Source organism: Leptidea sinapis, chromosome Z (genome assembly GCF_905404315.1).
Source record: "Leptidea sinapis chromosome Z, ilLepSina1.1, whole genome shotgun sequence".
Classification (NCBI taxonomy): Eukaryota; Metazoa; Arthropoda; class Insecta; order Lepidoptera; family Pieridae; genus Leptidea; species Leptidea sinapis.
In genome coordinates, this window is record NC_066312.1 from 24,526,772 (window position 1) to 24,546,188 (window position 19,417).

Below are 19,417 nucleotides of genomic sequence, written 5' to 3' on the forward strand. Positions count from 1 at the left end.
GCACGTCTCGAAGTTTCTATAATTCAGACTGTTGTGTAGGTATGTTAAATATTTGTACGTGTGATGTGTAGAATATAATGTTGAAGCCGACAGTGGCCGCCAATTTATAGGGTTCTTAAGCCCCCATCATAAAGAAAAATGCTGATGTTAACTGATGCTCTATCTTATCACAAACTGTAATCAAATCCTAATTCTATCACGTATGACTAACTGCATCACACATTTGAGTCAATCACCAATATTTTGCCTCATAAACTATAAACATACCTTGAACATAGTGTCTGATGATACTTAAATCAAACATTAGCATATTAAACACCTCCTCTATAATATTGAATGTAGATTACATATCTTTATTGATTAACTATTTCATACTGAAGTAGATATAGTTGAGATTTAATAGCGGTATCATTGATGGCCCAGAAGTAAGAAATAGTGCCCAACTGGTTGGAGACGCAGTTTAAATATACTAGATTGACAGCGTATTAATGACGATATAGGCATACCATGAAAGCCATCACCTAATATTAAAATTGTCCTGTATTCGCTTAGTCTTAAATTAGTTATAAAATGTGAAAATGTAACTCCTTCCTCTTTTTTAATACCAAAATGTTGCAAATAGTATCAAAACATCATAGCTAAGGCTAAGCTATGATGTTTTGATACTATCTATGTAATTACAAATGACGTCTTTTTTACACGCTTTTCATTAGCTTCACCTGTATGTATGTTTGTTTGTTTATTTGTAAGCGACTCATTTGGGTACGGTCAGATTTCATTCAAACTTATAAAAAAAATATGATAGAAAAAAACGAATTCATATTACATTTATTTGACAAAATTATTCCATTGTTCAATTTGCAAAATATTTTTTTGTTATTTTATATAATTTTCATTTATCGTCTATAAGCCAGGAATTGATGTTAATTTTAAATTTCTTCTCTATTTTTAGTTTGGTTTTCTATAAAAAGCGTGTTTGTTAGTTTTTTTTGACTACTATTTTTTTTTTAATTACCTCTGACATATGAAAACTCATTTAACTTTACAATAATATAGCATTCTATTGGTGAAAGAATTACATATTTTAAATCGGTCGCAAACTATTATTATAATTGAACGGTAGATTGTCAGGCCTCTTTTTAAAGACATTGTAATGTCACGAGTACACTATAGTGATATTGTAAGGCAGTGATATTATGACAATTTCACTGGTCGTTAATTTAATAGTCCGTCTCTGATTGGTCTGTTACTTGTATTTATTGTATAGTCACTATTTTTTTAGCTTGACTTACAATATCACTATACCGTGACATTACAATGTCACTAAAACCAGGTCATTAAACTGTAAGAAATGAAATCTATTCTACCAATCTTCTTCATCAATATTCTAATGACAATCTACCGAATATTTATATCACTAGTGAAATTGTATAATCACGGCTTTGACAATATTCCTGTGACATATATATGATGATGAAAGTTTACACATACCTTGCCAGGTATAAAAAAAGTGTGAAAGAAACATACTATCCCGGAATATTTAAGAGTTCCCGAGAGTGGTTCGAGGTTAAGTACCACGATATTTGTCAAAATCAACAACAATCATAATTGTCATATTAACAATTTTACTGCTAAAACACAAGATACATTGTACACATAATACCACTGTGCTGTTAAATCAAGCCATGTGTGGTTAAAATGTGTCTAAACAGTGACTTTTGGTGTGGCTTCGAACCTATGGTAAAGGTCTAATACCTTTCTGTGGCTAGCAGTGATAGTGTTAAGATAATTATTTCATATAGTATGTTAGTGGACGTTAAGTAAAGGATTACTCTAGAATATCCTTAAAATCAAATGTTACAATCTTATATGGATGTATGTCTGAAATAAATAATAATAATGTGATATTTAAAATTCTCGTGTCGCGGTGTTTCAAGTTAAGCTCCTCCGAGACGGCATATTGGGTAGGTCTAAGAATCGAACAACATCTATTTTTCAACCACCTAAATGTTAAAGGAAGTCCTGAATATTTTTTTTATTTTTGACAATTTTTTTTAAATTTTATTTTATTATGATTCAGCATTAAAAAATAGATACAACTTCAAATTTTCGCTCTTCTACGATCTACAACTATTTTTGTATCACGATTTTTATATTATTTATCCACAAATCCGCTATATCGTTGCAAGATGGCAATCGAGTACAATAATTGTAGTACGATATATTTAGAAGGTCTGAGAATCGGTTGCATCTACTATTTATACCCCAAATTTTTTTAAATTGCTTTATATGGCAATACAACGTTTGCTGGGTCAGCTAGTTTATTATTTAGTATTATTATAAATTACCTGAATGATCTAAGGTTGATTTTCATTATCAAACATATTCCACTTATTCAAATCCCACAACAACATTCACGATACACATAAACTTGTTAGAATCAATGAAAACCTCTTTTTAAAACACACTTATAATTAATAACACGTGTTCTCGTCTCCAAGGATTCACAAAATTTGAATGAATCCGCGCTATGAGATGACGCAGCTCGCTGTATTTATTATCTTGGTTCTGGTAATCGTGGGATGCTGAATCATCTATTTGATTTAGCTAAAGATGTAAGATTAATCATTAACATATACGTATGGGTTATATGACCTTGAGTACTTGTGAATAAAGTAGTTCCTCATACAACAACTAAATCTTGCATTTAAAAAAAACAACAAACGTGGAACTGGCTTCTCTTTAACAATCCCAATTCTCTCTCTATCTCTGGGCAACTTTAAAAAAATCAAGCCGATACTAATTGCCCTTAGTAATATCAATTATACTTAAGATTATTTTTATTGACATTTAATTATTCAATTCCATTTTTTTAATTTTAAATTACTTTGACATATACAAGTTTCCTTCTTTGGTTTCCTTAAATAGTTAGTATGTTTACTGATCATGTAGGATCATAAATCATACATTAAGAAAATTCTATATATTTTTTCTGACAATAAAGGACGAAGCGAGCAGTATCTTCAGCTGATGGTAATGATACGCCCTGCCCATTACAATGCAATGCCGCTCAGGATTCTTGATAAACCCAAAAATTTTGCCCAGTAATTTCACTAGCTACGGCGCCCTTCAGAACTAAACACAATAAAGCTTACACATTACTGCTTCACGTCATAAAAAGGCGCCGTTGTGGTACCCATAATCTAGCCGGCATCCTCTGCAAAGGAGCCTCCCAGTAGTAAAATATTTACAAAAAATATTTACTCACTCACTAAACAAAAAAGCGTTATAGAATTTCAAAATCAAATATTTTTATCAAACTATTAAATATTATTTTCCTCGATACGTTTCAAAAATGCTAGATGCAATATTTTCAATTTTCAACAATTTTAGGCTTTTGTGGAGTTAAGTGGCCATTCAACTTTCACGTGAATTCATCATCGAAATATTTTAAAGCATCGTGTAAACGATTTATGCTGGACGTCCATTTTTTAAGTATATTTGAAATATGAAGAATACATTTCTACAATTCGTCATAATAGACGTAGATCTAGTTTTAATATATGAAACGCTTGAACGCTTGTTGATGGGTACATAATTGAAGCGTGTCACAACATTTTCCAATAAAAGATTATTTCCGCTTAAGCACTCCCTCTTGACTTTTTTTTATGACAATAAAGGACGAGACGAGCTGGATGTTCAGCTGCTTGTAATTGATACGCCCTGCCCATTACAATGCAGTGCCGCTCAGGATTATTTAAAACGCCAAAAATTCAGGAGTCGCTACACCTGCGCTCGTCACCCTGAAAAAGAAGTTGTTACCTCTCATTTTGCAAAAGCTAAATTCCTCCTTAACAGTACAGTATTTTACAATCTCTGCAATATGATATTATACTACCCGCATTATCTCTGGACCTGACGTGGAAGATGTTACAGTGTTAAATTATAGAAAAAAGGGTTGAGATTAAAAGAGTTTAAAGATAACTATACAATTAGCCGATCTTACCAGTTGTTTTAGAGCCAAATGTATTACCCGTTGCGATGGCAAGCGTCCTAATGGAATGACCCTGGTGGTTTGGGCACGGGGAAGGGCGCTGATGTGAGACGCGACTTGTGTCAACACATTGGTAGCTTCTCAAGTCCAAGTTACGTCAGTTGGGGCTGGGGCTGCTGCTTCGACTGCCGAAGACAGCTCGTGAATATGTCGGTCTCAGTGAGTCTTACTAGTGTCGTTTGGTGTCGAGACACTTGGCCTGTGGGGCCCGGAAGCGCGGAGAATGTACAAAGTACTATCTTCGCGCCAAGATACAAGCGCTGGCAGATATTTCTGTTAACAGATCAGCCTAGCTATCCAACGCAGAAATGCTGCCGGTACATAGTTTTAATATAATGTAATCATAGTATTGTAAATATAGTTATATTTTTTTTTTGTTTGAATAAATATAATGACAAGTGCTTTAGCTTATGTATTATTATGTTCGACTTGCGTCAGGGCCAGGGAAATTTTATTACTGAGTCGATGTCGACTGAGAGGAATATTATGCGCACAACTTGTTGAGTTATCTTTATAATACAGGTGTCACAGACAGCCATGCAGAGGCTGGGCAGAAGAAACAGCCGCCCATGTTCACCTGGAGTGTAGAGAGGCACACTTCAGGGTGAAGCACCTAGGCTTACCGGGCGTTATTAGGAAAGTCTTCGGCAACGTCCAAGAAGTTGGGTGATTTTTTGGAGGAGATTGGCCGGTTGAAGTAGCGACGTAAGAACGTGCGAAGGTATATGACCTCGTATATGTGGCTATGCGCATATGATCTCGTGTTGCGGTAATCACATGTGTGAAAGAGAAAAAGAAAGAAAAAGGAAGTATATTTGGCAGGAAGGGGAGAAAAGTCCTCGAATGGCGACCACTTACCGGAAGACGAGTGTTGGTATTCATAAGATGGACCGACGATCTGGTCAAGATAGCCGGAATACGTTGGATAGAGCAGAGCCGATCGTCGTGGAGGTCTTTGGGGGAGGCCTTTGTCCAGCAGTGAACGACTTCCGGCTGATGATGATGACTCAGTCAAAAGCGCGATTCTCACTTTATACCTTTTTAAACTACGTACTATTAACTCCGAATACTTAGGGCACTCACTAACTAAAGCTTTATCATGGAATTTGTTCTTCAGAGTATTCTGAGCTAGCATCAAATTATTGTTACGAGACTAGATTAAGACTAGGCGCTTCAAAATGAAATATTGAGTTGTTTTAAAACAGAATACATCCCGACAGAAATAGCGGGAATTAACTTATATTATATAATTATATAATTTCTTGTAAATAATGTGTGTATCCTACAAGATAAATACATATTTTAAACGTATAGATACGTTTACTAGATTGTTGATAGTATTAAATTAATTATATCAATAATATTGTGTAACATAAATATCATTTAATTGAGTGAAAAAAGTAAAAAAACTAACATTAACTACTACTAAATTTATGAAATACTAAATACATTTAAGATTCTACTCTGAATTAATCGCAGTTCGAATTCAGTCGTGCTTGTCAGCAAACAATTGGACGATAACTATTTCCTGCAGAGCTGCAGACAAGTCTCAAGATAGGCTGAAAATGCACAGACTTCCGGAGATGTGCCGTTACGCTCATCTTCAGTTTCCATCTCAGACTTTGAAATGTTGAGCAAGTTTAATATTCAGTTCCTAGTTCCTGAATAACGAAGGCTGACTTATTTTAAAGATACTTCGAAATCTTGATTACTTATTTTACGTATTACAGTGTCACTTGACTAAATAAAATATCTAAAAGTGTCATGAATATACATGACAGTATATAAGAGAGAGACAAAGGTGTTTATTTGCCCAAAATTATTTTTTTCCGAATACCTTTAACGCCGATTAACATACCACTAACGCTTCGGAAACAAAAATGGCGCACTGAGAGCGGAGAAACGTCACAAGAAACTACGCTACCAGTATTTTTTTTTGAGCTCTTAAATAAAAGAACTAAACAATACTCTGTATACTGTTTCCTTGATGTTTTTCTGAAATATATTAAATCATATTAAAAAATCTATTCCCAGGTTAGATTAGGTAGTCATATCGTTCAGACATTTCGCTGTTGGGTAATACGATTTACAACGGACTCGTAGTTTATTAAATATTGAAATTTATTTACGGATATTTTTTATAAAAGTATATATTTACTTTTAAAGCTACTTTGTATCTTTAGAGCCCTACCAGAATTAATTATAAGCGATTCCATGTTTCTAGGGTTATGTCACAAAATTACCATTAAAGGTGCGTATAGACTGGTGAAACGTAACATGAAATGTTTCATTCTACCTTTTATTGTATGTTTGCTTCAAGCATGAACGTATAGCGCGCTCAACCCGCGTATTCAGTACGAACCTCCCACGTTTTTTTATGAAAATAAGGGACGAGACGAGAAGGACGTATAGTTGATGGAAATTTATACGCCTTGCCCATTACAATGCAGTGCCACTCAGGATTCTTGAAAAACCCAAAAATTCTGAGCGGCACTTTAATTGCACTCGTCACCTTGAGAAATAAGACTGCTACATAGAAATAGGCGCCGTTGTAAAACGTTTCGTTTTGCTATTCAGCCGCGAACGCGCCCCTTTGCGTTCGTTTGAAAAACCGACAAATCACGGGTCGATTCACGAGCGGTTTGTAATACCTGTGGTGTGCTGGTGAAATGCACATTTCACACGCACAAGACGTCCAAACTATGAGAAATTGTTACCTTTCATGATACATTGCCGCGATGTGTACCTACGGCGAATTATTTCAATTCCTAATAAATTTCAAGTTACATTTCACCAATCTGTACGCACCATTAAGAGTGAAAAGGTGACTTTTTATAAACATTTTCTTATAATATATATGCTGTCAACAGTAATAATATTTAATCCTTTTAATTTTTCTTAGAGGGACTGTCTATAACCAAGCTGATATACAGCACAAACAGCTCAAAATTACATTAATGCCAGCTGTATTAACAAGATACTGTGAAAATAATTGAAATCAGACTGAAATACTTACCTGGCCGTAGCCACAAGTTTATTTTTGTCTAATCTTTCGAACAGCGGATGCAGCTCAAGTTCGTACGTCAAGTTAACTTAATATCAAATCGACAAACTTCATGGTGTTCGTAAGACGTGAATCGCAATTAATTAACTCCCAAAATAATTTCCGCTTATTTTCAAAATACAATACAATGCTATAACAAAATACCGAGTGAAAATATTAACGTGTCCGTCTGTTTTGTCGTAAGTTAAAGGTTAATGCAACTAACAGTGTATATTTAGTCGGATTGAATATTTTTAGCATGTTTATGTTTATTGAATTTCTTGTTCTTGTTTGATTCAATCATAAAAAACGGCCAAGTCGGAGTTGGACTCGCCCAGTAAAATGACTCAAACAAATATCCACATTCATCATAAATGATTGCACCTACCGTGATTCGAACCCAGGACCTCTAGCTTAGTAGTCAGGGTCACTAACCATTCGGCTATGCGGTCGTCAATGTTAATCTTAATTTATATAACTGTCGGCCAATTATGTCTCTACACGTAGTTTACGTCATTACGTATGCTGACAGACAGATGGACCAACAGGCGTAAACCAAAAACACAGCAGCAGTTAAGCGGTTGCGGCTCCATCTGATATGAGCGGTGATATAATATTATTATTGTGGCTTGACTAGAGTAAAATGTTTACAGAGCGAAGCGGCAACACAGTTTCTCGTCGCCATATGCGGGTCCTATCGTCTTGCAATAAAACCTCTATACTAAACTTTGTTATTAACATTTAACGCTGCATATAAATTCTAATCTCAGATAACCCACATACATGCCGATAACTAGTACGTTAAACCCTGCATGCATGAAACGCAGTTTCAGAAATAAAACTATAGGGCTCTTATAGGCATCTCTTGCATGTAAGACCGATATGCAAGCTCTGAGATATATTGAGAAGAATTATGCGGCCGAAAAGATAACGGACTCTTCTTACTGATATTGTACCGAATGGTGGTTAAGTGGTCATGGCTGAGTATCACTATGTTGTAGTTACTGATACTGGCTCTTTATATGTTGCAGAAATAGAAAAACTCCATAACCAATTTAGCAGAAACGGAGAAACAAATTCGCCCAACCTAATCCCCAGTAATTTCTATATATTTTCAAGTTGAAGGATTATTTGAGGTAGAAATCACTGTAGTACAGATATTATTAGGTGTGTAGGATGTAGAGAGAAAAAAATAAAATAAAAGACGCCAATATCGAAAAATAAAATATGATTTAATAAAAGTGATATTCAGCTGCATTTTCACTTTTTATTGGACACTATATGTAGTTATGATTATTATAGTAGGTGCATCTTCACAAACGTTGTAGCAAAATGTGAAATAATTTTTAAGAAGTTAAGTATTTTCAAAGGTAAACTTTTTAGTAAAATTAAGAGCAGAGTTCGAAATACATTTTTTAAAAGTTCTTCTGGTAATTATTGAGCAGATTTTGGATCTGAAAATCAGGTTTCTCCTGGGTAAAACAATATGGCAGTTCTTTACTACCTCAGCTATGTCATTAAGTAAATAACTTACAGATAATTACTACACACATAAGCCCAGAAGTGAAAACTATCACTAACGTAACACATTATTTAGATTTTGAGACAACGACATTTCAAGTTAATTTGCCTAATACTTATTTACTGCAATTTTAAATGGCACCACATACAGTTGAACAAATATAACAAGATTTACGGATCATGCATCATTTACGGCCGGTTTCAATAACGTATCTCTAGTTAAGGATACATTGCTATCACCGTTTAATGACAAGATCTTATCTATCCATAGTTATGTCCAATATAGTCCAATGCTTTATGTCGATATATTATTGAAATGTAAGCAAGCGTAAAAGGATAGATTTGTCTACCTCTAGTAAGTTAAACTAAGGATATATACGTTATTGAAAACGGCCGTTAGACAATTGGCTTCGTTAGTTAGAGAGGTACGGGTTCGAATTCCGTATCGTCCATTAATTTTGGTACAAATTAAATTTATATATCTAATCCCAGAAACAAAGGAGATGACTCAAAATAAAAATTGTTAGATGTTTACTATCTATTTGAGTATTTTCTCAGAATCACGTATTTCGAAATCTCGAGCGATTGCCAATTCCGTGGCCATCTGGAGGGCACAGCCAAATTGACTTCGAAGAAGCTGGGCGTCATCAATAGAGCACGGCAGTACTTCAAGCCGGCCCACATTCTAGCGCTCTACAAAGCGCAGGTGCGGCCACAGATGGAGTATTGCTGTCACCTCTGGTCTGGCGCACCCCGGTATCTGCTCGATCCATTTGACCGCGTGAAACGTAGAGCAGCTCGAATTGTCGGGGACTCAGTGCTCTGTGAACGGCTGGATCACTTGGCGTTGCGTAGAGACGTGGCTCCATTGAGTGTATTCTACCGCATACACGGGGAGTGTTCCGAAGAGCTGTTTAACCTGACTCCTGCCGCCGAATTCCACCTTCGCACGACACGCCACAAGTTAGGGTATCATCCCCACCATCTGGATGTGTGGCGGTCCTCCACAGCGCGGTTTTCAAGGAGCTTTCTCCCTCGTGCTACATAGCTGTGGAATGAGCTTCCTTGTGCGGTGTTTCCGGGACGATACGATATGGGTACCTTCAAAAAAAGCGCGTACACCTTCCTTAAAGGCCGGCGACGCTCTTGTGATTCCCCTGGTGTTGCAAGAGAATGTGGGCGGCGGTTATCACTTAACACCAGGTGACCCGTACGCTCGTTTGTCCTCCTATTCCATACAAAAAAAAATCCAAATTGTAAATAAAAGTCTTCAAATATCGTATATTTCTGAATATTTTATTGATGTTACAGCGCGAAGTTCCAACAATCACAATATTATCCAATGTCCAGTCATACCATTGTTATGAACTGTTAAAATGGAAAACGATGAATTTGATTTTTAGTATCCATTGACGATCATTATTCTAAATCGCTTTTTAGATAACGCTTTGAAGACGACTATTAGTGCTACGACAAGTAAATGGTTGTACTAAGATGAGAGGATTATAAATGAGTAATATCCATTATGTAGCAAACAGTAAAAACATATTTTATGCAACGTGGAAAATTATTAAAAATGAAACAAAAAGTAACAAAGGTGACACTTGTATAGAATCAGTTATAGTAAATAACAATGAAATTAATAATTGATGAAGCAAACAGTTTTAATGATTATTCGATAAATTTGACTAACAGCAGTGCGGCCGATATTAATACCATCTTTGTGCTGCAGAAGAGGGCTATTCGCGCGATTTATAACCTAAGTCCTAAAGAATCATTAAGAGAAAAATTTAAAGAAATAAACATTTTGATTGTTGCTTCTCAATACATTTTTTATAATGTTCTTAAGTACATTGAGGAATTTTCTAGAAACTTTGACATTCATAATGTTAACACGAGGAACAAACATAAACTTGTTATGCCTACTACTCGGTTGGGTCAAGTAAGTAAATCTTTTGTTGGGCGATGTATATGCTTCAACAATATGATCCCAAAAATGTACAAAACAAATGTGTTACGAAATTTAAAAGAATTGTTAAAAACTTTTGTGTGGGAAAGGTTACTATAGCATAAACGATTTTCTTAATGACACCACGGACTAAGAATAAAGCGAACACCCTCAGGCTCTTCAATTATAAATGTTTATTGTACGATATCAAATTGTAATCCATATTTTATATTAAAAAAAAAAGCCCGCTGAGTTTCTTGCGCCCATTCTTCTCAGATCTGAGGCAGTCTCTTGTATTTGGGTGGTAGTTTTTGACATTCAATAAGTGATTTTAAATCCTATTTTGAATAAAAATATTTGAATTTGATAAATGTTTGTCATAACGAAAGTTGAAACCTAATATAAATCAACATAAAACTGTTGCATGCCAATAATTGCCGATTATATTGATACCTTAAAATCTACACCCATTGTTACATGTTTTCTGGAAAAACAAAGGATTTATTATAAACTTTGAAAGTTAAACTCTTGTCAACCATTTGCTGCCGCTTACGCGCTAACGTAATAAAATATCGTTGAATTAGAATTAAATTTAAATTAAATATAATTAGTAAAATGTCTGCATAGAAAATGCCGATACTTATCGGGTGATATGCGTATGCGCTTACATACGCACGTGGTCCATCTGATAAACTATGAATGTTACATTTGGTAAGTAAGTACTACAACAGAACTACACAACCAGAAACAATATTTTTTATGTAAAATCTCAATTAAATTTTTATGCGCGTCTTAATCAAAGATATAGATAGCAAGTCACACAAGTGAAGGAAAAATGTATATTTTAATTTTATAAATGATGATCCGCGTACGTTTAAGTACTAGTCCCGCTAAGTTTCACTCTCGTTTCAGCGTTAGGCGAGTCAGCTACAGCTCCTGAAGATGCCTTGTATAAAAACGAAACTTCATCCTATTTGCTATACGTATGTATAGCAATTTTAAGACTTTTATGGTTTCCTTATGGATGCCATTTTCAGATCTGGACCAAATATAATATAAAATGGGACCACACGGGAAGCACCAGCTTTCAAATAAAAAAAGAATTATCAAAATCGGTTCACCCAGTCGAAAGTTTTGAGGTATACATATATCTACACATATTTAGACAAATTGTTAGTTAGTGTAATTCAAATTCACTTAAAATCAATAAATAAAAAAGAACATACCGACGAATTGAGAACCTCCTCCTATTTTGCAGTCGGTTAAAAATGAGCAAATCGTAAAATAGGCAACTAGTCCAAGATATATCTTATTGTGTTGCGTACACTTTTTTGTGCCAAACGTTTTTATTACGCGTACCTTAATAAGTTGACCATTAAAACTAACCAGCCACAACCCGGAAGTAATTTATATGTGACTAATAAAAATTAAAAAGCTAGTCATTACTACAGATACAATACGAGATTATCTTTTTATACACGACAATATTATTTCAATTTGATTTATGATACGAAAGATAAAGTTGAATATTCACGATCATATTTAATCGCAACGTTTACAAAAACAATTAAAACAATATTTATTCGAGTGCTAATAAAAACAAATTACAAACAATCCGCATGGAAGATTTCTTCATAAAAAGATTATGTAGCTAATATAAATAATTTCCTTCATAGGTGATATCAGACGGTGAGAGAATAAAGAGTGAACAATCGTTCGAGTGAATAATTCATTTTTTTTCATTCGATGCACACACGGCATTTTTAGAATGATAGACAAAAGAACATTCATCCGCTCTTTTATTGCAATAATAATATGTCGTCGACTAAACTCGTCTTTATTTTATGTTTGATATCTTCTTCAATTCACTAATGAGAGATTTAATAGCTTTTGCTAGTAATGTTTTGTTTTTGTTTTCGTTCAGTTATGGTTCCAAAAGCATTGATCATTTTTAAAGTTGTACAAAAACAGTAGCGTATTTTGATCGTTCCACTTGAACACCATTTTGTCGCAATATTGGACTAAACGCTAAAAAACCAAGATTGTTGGATGGGTTCACTAATGAATTCATACGGCACTTTTGATGCAATTTGTGTTCAAACATTTTATTTTTAGTCAGAGGTGCTGAACGAAAGGCAAGAATAAACGAAAAATGAACTGTCTGATATCACCCTAAAGTGACCAAATAACTAGAGGTTCACGGCTACTATCGTTTGTTAATTATACATCAAATCCAAATTAAGTTTAAGGGATTCATGTTATTCAGAACCAGATCCAATAACAAAGGTAATGTAATATTTTTGACAGCAAATGAGCTTATAAATAACAAGAACTTTTCAAAAGAAAAGCAAGACTGGCCCAAGAAACTTGAATTGCTAAAAAATTTGTCCGTTATTCGATGTTATCCTACTTTAGCCCTTTCAAGGATTGGGCTCAATAGTCGATAAATTATATTCCCCTGTAACAGCGTGCTGTTACGCGGTTCAAATTAATTAAATATCTGTCATAACTGAGGATGCAGTGGGGAAAACGGTCTACTTAGGTTTTATAATTTTTAAATAAATGAATGAAACTTGATGATATTATAAAAACTACGACGGAACCTAACCGGACGTAGCAGTATTCCTTACGTGGTGATCCAAATTACCAGCTCACTCTACACTAAGCTGCATAAATGAACTGTTTATCGAAAATTTATGTAACTATACCTATAAATACTGAGCTTTATTTTTTTTATAGAAAGTTAAAAATGTTTGTCATTTAATACAGTTCCGTTCATGCGTATTGTATAAACATTCCCAGCGAACTATTATTCAACTTAACCATTCACGTTATTATACCGATGCGTTAATATGAAGCAAGCAATCCCTGTTATAAATATGTTTAGACGAACGCACGCCGCGTTTTATTCATGTTCAGTGGGCGTAGTATACAAGGGTCTCAAGTGCTCGTTACGTTTCGAGTACGACATATGAACAGTGAAAGCGTTTGGAACTAGACGTCTGATTATTTCTGTAATCCTGCCACGTAATAATATGCATTAAAAGTGAACTATGTAATATACATTATAAAGTCTCATGATTTTATTATTCGCTATAGATAGCGAATAATCGATAACAGATATCGATGTAAGCAAAATTACATCGATATCTGTTGATTAAATTGATCATAAAGTCAATGAGGGGAAATAATACTTCACTTGAAAATCAGCTTGCCGATTACCGAGTAACGAGGGATTCTTTCCAAGTCTAGGTTTGAATATTAAAAACACTATATTTTCTTTGGATACACATGCGTCAAGCAAGCTGGACAAATTTGAATGAATGCTTATTTCTCTTACCTGAATGATCTCAAAAATTACGGAGCACGCATTGAACCAACAGATCTTGGAACATCTTAAAGATCTGACGTGAATAACGGATTCTGCCAATTTCGATAGACTAACATGTGGCCTATATTTTGTCTCTACCATATGTTAATATTCATACAAAATTTAAATAAAATCTTTTCAGTAGTTTTTGCGTTATACCCGGACAGACAAACAGACAAAGAGACTTAAATTCTGTACGTATTTCTTTTTAGACCTCGATATTGCTTGTAGAGTACACAGCAAGGCTTTTACATAGAAAAGCATATCTATTACACTACTTTTAAATGATTTTATAGTACTGACCCAGCAAACGTTGTATTGCCGATATTAAAATCGCGATACAAAAGTAACTGTGATCGTAGATGGGTGAAAATTTGAAGTTGTATGTATTTTTAAAGCTGACTCATAATCAAACAAATTAAAAAAAAATTAAAAAAATAAGTAAAAAAAAATTTCTTGACATTTAGGGGGATGAAAAATGTCCGATTCTCAGAACTACCCAATATGCACTCAAAATTTCATGAGAATCGGTCAAGCCGTTTCGAAGGAGTTTAACTACAAACCCCGCGACATGAGAATTTTATATATCAGAAGATAATGAAAAGCTGAAAACATGCGACAGTTGAGCTTTCTTACTGAAACAGTAAATTTACATAGATTATTATAAAGAAATACCGTATCTACTTTTTTATGTCAATCATAAGTGGACCAACATGTAGTAATTGATTAACATAAACACATAACGCAAAATAACACTAAAACGCATGTCTAAAAATATGTTATCAGCGGATATGGGGGCGACCATTAATCACTTGAGGCGTTAAGAGGGCTTCAATAAAGTAGTAAAAGTCTTAGGTACTAGTCTAAAATAAAAAGAGTTAGGCATAATTATTTATTTAATCAATCTAGTGCAATCAAGCATAATATGAACTAGTTTCATCTTATGCTATATTTCATTACAGATAAAATACGAATTTGGAAAAATCTTATTTGAGATTAGCAATGAGGGAGGGGGTCGAGCACAATCTCATGACAACTCAGTAAGTTTGTAGTAATCTACCATTTGTTATATACGATTGAACCAAAGGATAGAACTCTTTGGTTCAGTTTATGGTATTCTTAGGACAGCCGAAGTGACCCACTTGATGGTAAGTATAATCATCTCTTATGCAGCCCCAGGAGTTTTCTCGGCCTTGATCTTGGAAGGTACTCAAATCAAAGTCAAATTCAAATAAAGTTTATACAAATACTTTAACTAAAAAGCGTTTTAGATATTTAAAAAAAGGCGTTTTAAATATATAATATTTCATAATCTATAAAAATAAAAATGAATTGCTGTTCGCTAGTCTCGCTAAAACTTGAGAACGGCTGGACCGAATTGGCTTTATTAATTAATTGGTTTTATTAATTATTTTGGTCATAATTGTGGAAGTCCAGAGAAGGTTTAAAAGGTGAATAAATATGAAAATGCTCGGAATTAAATAAAAACAACGATTTTGGTTTTCCTTTGATGTGTAAGAAATAGTTTCTTCTGTGATTCAATATTAGAAACTAATGAGGTGTCATCAACAAAAATATAAATCTCACATTCTTTGGAGGCTACAAATGGCAAATCGTTAATGTAGACGTGGAGTAAGAGCGGTCCTAGGATTGAATACTGAGTCACGCCCATCCACATTACAGGTCCTAATTAATGTTTTTTATTAATTACTACTTTTTGAGTCCTATACGATACATATCGTATAGGACTACAGTTGACATATAAAGCAATAAGATAAACTGATTTACTTTTAAAATCATAATAAATGAGTTGACGGATTAAAGTAGAATGATCTACACAGTTAAATGCTTTCGAAAGATCACAGAATTTTATATATATAGCGTTATCATATTTCTGTTAAGAGTTAAATATATGACGAAACAACGCCATCAGACGTAGATTGGCCTTTCGTTAAACCAAATTGTTTAGTTTGTAAGATATTATTATCAGGGAAATGGTTGAACAATTGATTTAAAATTTATTTTTCAAAACGATAACTAATTGTACTCAGAACAGAAACTGGCCTATAATTGTTAGTGTCTTCCTTATCCCTGTAGTTACAAACTGGTATATCTTTAGATAATCTGGAAAAAATGCAGTATTGCAACATTTATTCTAAATAAAACATAATTGTTGAGGAATATTTTCAATAACTTTATTATAATAGGCTCACACATGCCCCATAAATCTAATCATAAATCACAGTCGCAATATATTCCTGAATATACCGGTAAAAAACGTTTATTCCCGAGTTTTAATCTTTACCCGTAGAAAATAACTCAGGACTACTCTCATAACGTTGGCACAAATTCTAATGGGTAAAGGAAATTTATGAACATAACTATGGTAGCTAATGTTTACTTAAACCTTAATCAATTCTTAATAGGTATCATTATTCTTATTCCCGGTAAACGCTTCGCCACTTGACCTTAAATTAGTCCCCAAAATTAAAAATAATTAAAATTAGTCCACTTGTCATCAAAGCCCGATAGGTACTGATGCAAATGAATCTGGAAGCAATAAGTATCGATGCAAGTGCGATCGTCGGTTTGAGGCATAATATCTCATTAATGCCGCGAGCGACATTGCGGAACGGTACCATTTAAAGCTTAAGCTACGAACTCCTTTATATAATTCTTCCAGTCGAGAATGTCTTCAATAGATTCAAGGAATAAATTCCATTAATAGCACAGCCGTTGAAATGGCATAAATATCGCGTTTGTTCGCATCATTTTCATTTTAGAATCTACGCAACAAGAGGAATTAAAATAGCTTTACACTTTCATTTCAACAATCAATTTATTTATATACTTTTAAGCTACTTTTGCTGATATCGACGAATTAATGGGGATGACAATGGGAACTAATAGACTGGATATAAAATGGCTTAAAATTAAAGACTTGACATAAAAGATTATTTTAAATTTATAGTTAACTTATTTGTTGTTTATTTAGGATAATGGGCATATATCATTAGGATACGGATAGAGTGAGACGCGCCATTTTTTATCAAGATTCTATCATTGCGACTGTTTATCTCGAGGAGCTGCTTCACCTGATTCCTGCCGCCGAATTCTATTTCGGACCACACGCCACAAATTACAATATCATTCCCACCATCTGGATGTGTGGCGTTCCTCCACAGTACAATAACGCAATATAATAAAAAATATATAAAGGAATGAGCTGCCTTGTGCGGTGTTCCCGGTAGGATACGACATAGGTACCTTCAAAAAAGCACGTACACCTTTCTAAGAGGCCGTCAGCGCTCCTGTAATTCCTCTGAATTAGCATAATTTACAACATTAACATCGGGCGACCCGTACGCTCGTTTATCCTCCATAAAAACAGAATATGCAATATAATTTACAAAAATGTTATTTTAAATTTGTTTTGCTTGGGAAATTTTGAAGTTTTGAAATTCACTTCTACCTTACAATAAATATTATCGCCTTCTTTTCAGATTAAGTTTAAATTCCACCAACATCAGAATATAAAATACTTAGAATATACTCACATAGATGTATTTGCACGTATAAAATATATATATGCACATGGTGACCATTCGCAGAACGTGAATTCGCATATTTATTCAGACACAAAGCCGCCGACAGAAAATAGGCTAACGTGAACACCACAAGGAATGCGGTTTTGTAGTTAAAAATCCGCACTAAACTAATCACAATGGATGGGTACCTAGAAAATATTTTATTTAGTAAAATGCCAGTTATTTTAAAAAAATGTAATAAGTTCGCTCCAAAATACATTCAGATTTAGGTCAATAATCAATAAATTATGATTTAAATAATATAGTTTACAATATTTATATATTCATACATACATATTGTACTTCATAAATAGCGTGCACGGCATATTTTATACATAGGTAACAAAATTGTAACATCTGAACTAATAGCAATATAAAATAATAGCTTAAAGTTATTCAAATTCAAATATTTTTATTCAAAATAGGATGTGACATCTTATTGAAAGTCAAAAAACTACCACCCATTCCAAAATCAATGCCTCAGACCTGAGAAGAATGGGCGCAACAAACACAGCAGTTTTTTTTAAATTGATTAATTTGCTTAATTATTATGAATTGAACTATTTTACTATAACATCTGAGTTATATTCTTTAAACTTTTTTACTTATTGTAAACGTAAATGGATTAATACAAATTATAATATAGCATATAACATAAATACGATAACAAGAAATTTAAGTGGTTCGAATTGACGAACGGATTTGAGAGAGCAATCGAGATAAATCTTTTGAAAGAACGCAAGAAAGTTATTCTATGTGAAGGTGCTTAGTAGACATTGGAATGAAACTGGCAGCTTTGAAATCGCTGGTCGAATCTCAATGCACATGTTATATTTTTACTAAGAGTTTATATTGCGTTTGATTTGTGGTTTACTATTATAAAAAAAAAAAACCGCATGAGGCTGTGTCTTCGACATGGCTGTGTATTTTGCGTGAAAACGTGTAGGTAGGTACTAAATCGATATTTTGTTTGAACACATTATGTGTCACAAAATTATTTTAAAATACTAAGATACTTTACATATTCTATTGCTGATCGCAACTTTATCCATTCTTTGGAGTATTTCTTTTAAATGATTGTCAACTATTTACTTACCTACACCTAGGTAGTTGTACGCGCTTATTTTGAACTGCTCGAGAAAATTCATTAACAGTTTGGCAGCAGTACAAAGTATAAAGTTTATAAAAAAAAAGAATGCTGGGAGAGTTTCTTGCGCCGCTTCTTCTCTCTCAGAGCGCCATTTGTTTCCGAAGCGGTAGTAGTATCTAGTATGCTAGAAATGACATCAAAAAGAATTCTAAAGGAATCAGTTATGATAAAATGAATGCCCTTTATGCCTTTCTAAGCCCCACTGTGGAAAGAAGCCGAACTTTCAGATTGTGGGGGGATTGTATTTTTTTTTCAGTTAAATTAAACTTTATTTACTTCAGTATTTCATAGTGTAGCTTACCTACGTTCTGTCTAGTATTCAACGTCCAAAATTTAAATTTCACGCTGAGTTTGCCTTTTCTTGGGTGTGTCTAAGTTTTCTTAAAAGTTTAACTAATAAATAAAATAATAATCTAAATTTATGTGAAATATCCGTTTTCCAAGATCAATCAACATTAGCTATAATTATACATTTTATAGTCAATCTTCATTCATCCATTCTCTTTACATCACCTTTTACTCCACGTCACTATCTGATTAATGTCACTGTTTCATAATCACTCTCTCAAACAATCTTCTTTCATTCTTCTTATGCCACACCCACTTTTATTAAAGTAGCCATGTATTTATGAAATAAAAAAAAAGACGTGTGGCACTCGGGTGCTGCCGCGGTAAAGCTATTGCATAGCATTTTTTATCAACTTATGCAATTATAATTATTTATTTATTTTATTTATGCGGTAT

General features: G+C 33.8%; 1 protein-coding gene across 1 annotated transcript in view; it reads right to left on the reverse strand.

Annotated features, from left to right (window-relative positions):
* LOC126978722 (abnormal cell migration protein 10) overlaps window positions 1-2,493 on the reverse strand; it is a 54,943-nt gene extending 52,450 nt beyond the window's left edge. The window contains exon 1 of the mRNA XM_050827749.1: window positions 2,349-2,493. The gene's annotated coding sequence lies outside the window, so the exon portion shown is untranslated. The remainder of the gene's footprint in view (window positions 1-2,348) is intronic.
* Window positions 2,494-19,417: the final 16,924 nt, after the last annotated feature.